This window comes from Arachis hypogaea, chromosome 8 (assembly GCF_003086295.3).
Source record: "Arachis hypogaea cultivar Tifrunner chromosome 8, arahy.Tifrunner.gnm2.J5K5, whole genome shotgun sequence".
Lineage (NCBI taxonomy): Eukaryota > Viridiplantae > Streptophyta > Magnoliopsida > Fabales > Fabaceae > Arachis > Arachis hypogaea.
Genome location: NC_092043.1, coordinates 24,317,437 through 24,323,906, shown reverse-complemented (window position 1 = coordinate 24,323,906; position 6,470 = coordinate 24,317,437). Strand labels below are relative to the sequence as shown.

The window sequence follows — 6,470 nt, the reverse complement described above, 5'->3', positions numbered from 1 at the left end:
TTGAAAATATAAGATTTTTAAAAATTGAAATTTTGACTTGACTTGTAAAAAATAACTAATTTTAAAAATTTTTGACCAAGTCAACCCAAAATTTCGAAAATTTGGAGGAAAATAAGGAAAAGATATTTTTTTTATTTTTTTAAATTTTTTAATTATGAGAGAGAAAAACAACAAAAAATACTCAATGCATGAAATTTTTAGATCAAAACAATGAATGCATGCAAGAATGCTATGAATGTCAAGATGAACACCAAGAACACTTTGAAGATCATGATGAACATCAAGAACATATTTTTGAAAAATTTTTGATGCAAAGAAAACATGCAAGACACCAAACTTAGAAATCTTTAATGCATGGAAAATATGAATGCAAAAGTGCACATGAAAAACAACAAACAACACAAAACAAGAAATCATCAAGATCAAACAAGAAGACTTGTCAAGAACAACTTGAAGATCATGAAGAACACTTTGAATGCATGAGATTTCCGAAAAAAATGCAAGAAAAAATTTTAAAGCATGCAATTGACACCAAACTTAGAAATTAACACAAGACTCAAACAAGAAACATAAAATATTTTTTATTTTTATGATTTTCTAAATTTTTTGTATTTTTATTTAATTTTTTCGAAAAAAACATTTTTGGAAAAACGAAAAAGAAAAGAAAAATTTTTGAAAAAGATTTTTGAAAAGAAAATTACCCAATCTGAGCAACAAGATGAACCATCAGTTGTCCATACTCGAACAATCCCCGGCAACGGCGCCAAAAACTTGGTGGACGAAATTGTGATCACTATTCTTTAAGTTGCATTCATTATAAAATTATGGAATTTAGAAATTGGCACGAGTGGACACAACTCCGTTCAACTAACCAGCAAGTGTACTGGGTCGTCCAAGTAATACCTTACGTGAGTAAGGGTCGATCCCACAGAGATTGTTGGTATGAAGCAAGCTATGGTCACCTTGTAAATCTCAGTTAGGCAGATTAAAATTGGTTTATGGTTTCGAAAATAGAAATAAGAAAATAAATAATAAAAGGGATAGAATACTCATGCAGATTCATTGGTGGGAATTTCAGATAAGCGAATGGAGATACTGTATGGCTCAAGGACGCCTGCTCTCCCACTGCTTCAACTCAATCTTTCTTACTCCTTTCCATGGCAAGCTGTGTATAGGGGTTCACCATCAGCGGTGGCTACTTTCAATCCTCTCGGGAAAATGATCCTATGCGGCTGTCACTCGCATGGCTAATCGTCTGGAGGCATCACCCATGGTTGATGGCTACATCCCATCCTCGCAGTGAAAACTACGCTCACGCGCTCTGTCACAGCACGGCTAATCACTGGTTGGTTCCTGTGCCTACTGGAATAGAACCCCTTGATTCTTTTGCGTCTGTCACTAACGCCCAGCACTTGCAAGTTTGAAGCACGTCACAGTCATTCATTACCGGAATCCTACTCGGAATACCACAGACAAGGTGAGACTTTCCGGATTCCCAGGATCCTACTCGGAATACCACAGACAAGGTGAGACTTTCCGGATCCTCATAAATGCCGCCATCTATCTAGCTTATACCACGAAGATTCTGTTGGGGAATCTAAGAGATACACATTCAAGCTCTGTTGCATGTAGAACGGAAGTGGTTGTCAATCACGTGCGTTCATAAGTGAGAATGATAATGAGGGTTACTTATCATCACATTCATCATGTTCTTGGGTACGAATGAATATCTTGGAATAAAAATAAGAGAGATTTGAATAAAAGACAATAGAATTGCATTAATACTTGAGGTACAGCAGAGCTCCACACCCTTAGTCTATGGTGTGCAGAAACTCCACCGTTGAAAATACATAAGTAAAAGGTTCAGGCATGGCCGAATGGCCAGCCCCCATGTGGTCACAAGACCGAATGATCCAAAGACCTCTAATACAATAGATAAATGTTCTATTTATAATAAACTAGCTCCTAGGGTTTACATGAGTAAGTATTTGATGCATAAATCCACTTTCCGGGGCCCACTTGGTGTATGTTTGGGCTGAGCTTGATTAATCCACGAGCTGAGGCTTCTCTTGGAGTTGAACTCCGAGTTATGACGTGTTTTGGGCGTTCAACTCCGGATCGTGACGTTTTTCTGGCGTTTAACTCCAGACAGCAGCATGAACTTGGCGTTCAACGCCAAGTTACGTCGTCAATCTTCGAATAAAGTATGGACTATTATATATTGCTAGAAAGCCCTGGATGTCTACTTTCCAACGCCGTTGAGAGCGCGCCAATTGAAGTTCTGTAGCTCCAGAAAATCCATTTCGAGTGCAGGGAGGTCAGATTCCAACAGCATCAGCAGTCCTTTTGTCAGCCTTCTTCAGAGTTTTGCTCAGGTCCCTCAATTTCAGCCAGAATTTACCTGAAATCACAGAAAAACACAAAAACTCATAGTAAAGTCCAGAAATGTGAATTTAACATAAAAACTAATGAAAACATCCCTAAAAGTAGTTCAAACTCACTAAAAACTATCTAAAAACAATGCCAAAAAGCGTATAAATTATCCGCTCATCAAGTTTCTACACACCATAGATTAAGGGTGTGGAGCTCTGCTGTACCTCAAGTTTCAATGCAATTACTATTATTTCCTATTTAATTCTCTTTATTCCTATTCTAAGATATTCGTTGCACTTCAACTTGATGAATGTGATGATCCGTGACACTCATCATCATTCTCACCTATGAATGCACGTGATTGACAACCACTTCCGTTCTACCTTAGGCCGGGCGCATATCTCTTGGATTCCTTAAACAGAATCTTCGTGGTATAAGCTAGAATTGATGACGGCATTCATGGGAATCCGGAAAGTCTAACCTTGTCTGTGGTATTCCGAGTAGGATTCCGGAATTGAATGACTGTGACGAGCTTCAAACTCCTGAAGGCTGGGCATTAGTGACAGACGCAAAAGAATCAAGGGATTCTACTCCAACCTAATTGAGAATCGACAGATGATTAGCCGTGCTGTGACAGAGCATTTGGACCATTTTCATTGAGAGGATGGGATGTAGCCATTGACAACGGTGATGCCCTACATACAGCTTGCCATAGAAAGGAGTGACAAAGAAGGAAGAAGGAGGAAGTAGGAAAGCAGAGATTCAGAAGGAGCACAGCATCTCCATACACCTATCTGAAATCCCCACCATGGAAATACACGAGTAACTTTATCTTTATTTTATGTTTATTATTTATTTATTTTCGAAAATCCATAATCAATTACTATCTGCCTGACTGAGATTTACAAGATGACCATAGCTTGCTTCATACCAACAATCTCTGTGGGATCGACCCTTACTCACGTAAGGTTTATTACTTGGACGACCCAGTACACTTACTGGTTAGTTGAACGGAGTTGTGTCCACACATAGCAAAGAGCCATAATAATGATTCCATACAATAACAAAGAATACTACATTGATGTGATCACAATTTCGTCCACCAAGTTTTTGGCGCCGTTGCCGGGGATTGTTCGAGTATGGAAAACTGAAGGTTCATCTTGTTGCTCAGATTAGGTAATTTTCTTCTCAAAATTTTTTCAAAAATCTTTTTCAAAATTTTTCTTTTCTTTTTTGTTTTTCCAAACCTTATTTTCGAAAAAAATTTATAAAAATACAAAAAAATTAGAAAATCATAAAAACTAAAAATATTTTGAGTTTCTTGTTTGAGTCTTGAGTCAATTTTTAAGTTTGGTGTCAATTGCATGTTTTTAAAATTTATGCATCATTTTTTTCGAAAATTCCATGCATTCATAGTGTTCTTCATGATCTTCAAGTTGTTCTTGGTAAGTCTTCTTGTTTGATCTTGATGTTTTCTTGTTTTTTGTTGTTTGTTGTTTTTCATGTGCATTTTTCGTTTGTTAAAGTCCATGCATTAAAGATTTCTAAGTTTGGTGTCTTGCATGTTTTCTTTGCATCAAAAATTTTTCAAAATTATGTTCTTGATGTTCCTCATGATCTTCAAAGTGTTCTTGGTGTTCATCTTGACATTCATAGTGTTCTCGCATGCATCATGTGTTTTAATCCAAAATTTTCAGGTTTTGGGTCATTTTTATGTTTTTCTCTCTCATCATCAAAAATTCAAAAATAAAAAAATATCTTTTCCTTTTTTCTCTCCAAATTTTCGAAATTTTGGGTTGACTTGGTCAAAAATTTTAAAAATTAGTTGTTTCTTACAAGTCAAGTCAAATTTTCAATTTTAAAAATCTTATCTTTTCAAAATCTTTTTCAAAAATCATATCTTTTCCAATTTTTCCTTTTTTTCGAAAATTCCAAAAAATCTTTTTCAAAATATTTTTCTGATCTTTATATCATATTTTCGAAATTACACTAACAATTAATGTGACTGATTCAAAAATTTGAAGTTTGTTACTTTCTTGTTAAGAAAGGTTCAATCTTTAAAATCTAGAATCCTATCTTTTTGAGTTTCTTGTTAGTTAAGTAATTAATTTTAATTTTAAAATTAATTCTTTTTCAAAATATCTTTTTCTTAAAAATCTTATCTTTTATCATATCTTTTTCAAAATTTTATCTTTTTCAAATTTTGATTTCAAAATATCTTATCTAACTTCTTATCTTATTATCTTTTCAAATTTGATTTTATTATCTTTTTCAACTAACTATTTGAATTTTTGTTTGTTTCTTATCTTTTTCAAAACCAACTAACTACCTATCCCTCTCTAATTTTCGAAAATACCTCTCTCTTTTTCGAAAATTCTTTTTAATTGTTTTAAATTTTAATTTTAATTATATCTTATCTTTAATTTTCGAAAATCACTAACCACTTTTTCAAAATTATTTTCGAAATTCTCTACCTTTCCTTCTATCTATTTATTTATTTATTCATTAACACTTCTCTTCATCTCTCGTCATCTCAGATCACCACCTCTATCCTGACCCATTCTTCTTCACTCTTCTTTCCTTTCTTCTTCTACTAACAATAAGGATCCTCTTTACTGTGACATAGAGGATTCCTCTTTCTTTTCTTGTTCTCTTCTTCCCTATATGAGCAGAAACAAGGAAAAAGACACTCTTGTTGAAGCTGATCCAGAACCTGAAAGGACTCTGAAGAGGAAACTAAGAGAAGTCAAATCACAACAATCCGGAGGCAACCTTTCTGAAAATTTCGAACAAGAGAAGGAGATGGCAGCCGAACCTAACAACAATAATGCAAGGAGAATGCTTGGTGACTTCACAAAACCAACGTCCAAATTTGATGGAAGAAGCATCTCCATTCCTGCCATTGGAGCAAACAATTTTGAGCTTAAGCCTTAACTAGTTGCTTTAATGCAACAGAACTGCAAGTTTTATGGACTTCCATCTGAAGATCCTTACCAGTTTTTAACTGAGTTCTTGTAGATTTGTGAGACTGTTAAGACGAATGGAGTAGATCCTGAAGTCTACAGGCTCATGCTTTTCCCTTTTGCTGTAAGAGACAGAGCTAGAATATGGTTGGACTCACAACCTAAAGATAGCCTGGACTCCTGGGATAAGCTGGTCACGGCCTTCTTGGATAAATTCTTTCCTCCTCAAAAGCTGAGCAAGCTTAGAGTGGATGTTCAGACCTTCAAGCAAAAAGATGGTGAATCCCTCTATGAAGCTTGGGAAAGATACAAGCAGATGACCAAAAAGTGTCCTTCTGACATGTTTTCAGAATGGACCATATTAGATATATTCTATTATGGTCTATCTGAGTTTTCCAAAATGTCATTGGACCATTCTGCAGGTGGATCCATTCACCTAAAGAAAACGCCTGCAGAAGCTCAAGAACTTATTGACATGGTTGCAAATAACCAATTCATGTACACTTCTGAGAGGAATTTCGTGAATAGTGGGACGCCTCAGAGGAAGGGAGTTCTTGAAATTGATGCTTTGAATGCCATATTGGCTCAGAACAAAGTGTTGACTCAACAAGTCAACATGATCTCTCAAAGTCTGAATGGATGGCAAAATGCATCCAACAGTACTAAAGAGGCAGCTTCTGAAGAAGCTTATGATCCTGAGAACCCTGCAATGGCAGAGGTTAATTACATAGGTGAACCTTATGGAAACACCTATAATTCATCATGGAGAAATCATCCAAATTTCTCATGGAAGGATCAACAAAAGCCTTAACAAGGCTTTAATAACGGTGGAAGAAACAGGCTAAGCAATAACAAGCCTTTTCCATCATCTTCTCAGCAACAGACAGAGAATTCTGAACAGAGCCCCTCTGACTTATCAAACATAGTCTCTGATCTGTCTAAGGCCACTTTAAGTTTCATGAGTGAAACAAGATCCTCCATTAGAAATTTGGAGGCACAAGTGGGCCAGCTGAGTAAGAAAATCATTGAAACTCCTCCCAGTATTCTCCCAAGCAATACAGAAGAGAATCCAAAGGGAGAGTGCAAGGCCATTGATGTAATCACATGGCCGAATGCACAAGGGAGGAGAAGGAC

The 6,470-nt window shown here is 35.9% G+C and overlaps 1 non-coding gene across 1 annotated transcript; it reads right to left on the bottom strand.

The window, feature by feature from the left end:
- Window positions 1-5,574: 5,574 nt before the first annotated feature.
- LOC112708587 (small nucleolar RNA R71) lies at window positions 5,575-5,678 on the bottom strand. Its single transcript, XR_003156439.1, has one exon. It is a non-coding gene; the product is annotated as a small nucleolar RNA R71 (small nucleolar RNA).
- Between the last annotated feature and the right edge of the window lie 792 nt (window positions 5,679-6,470).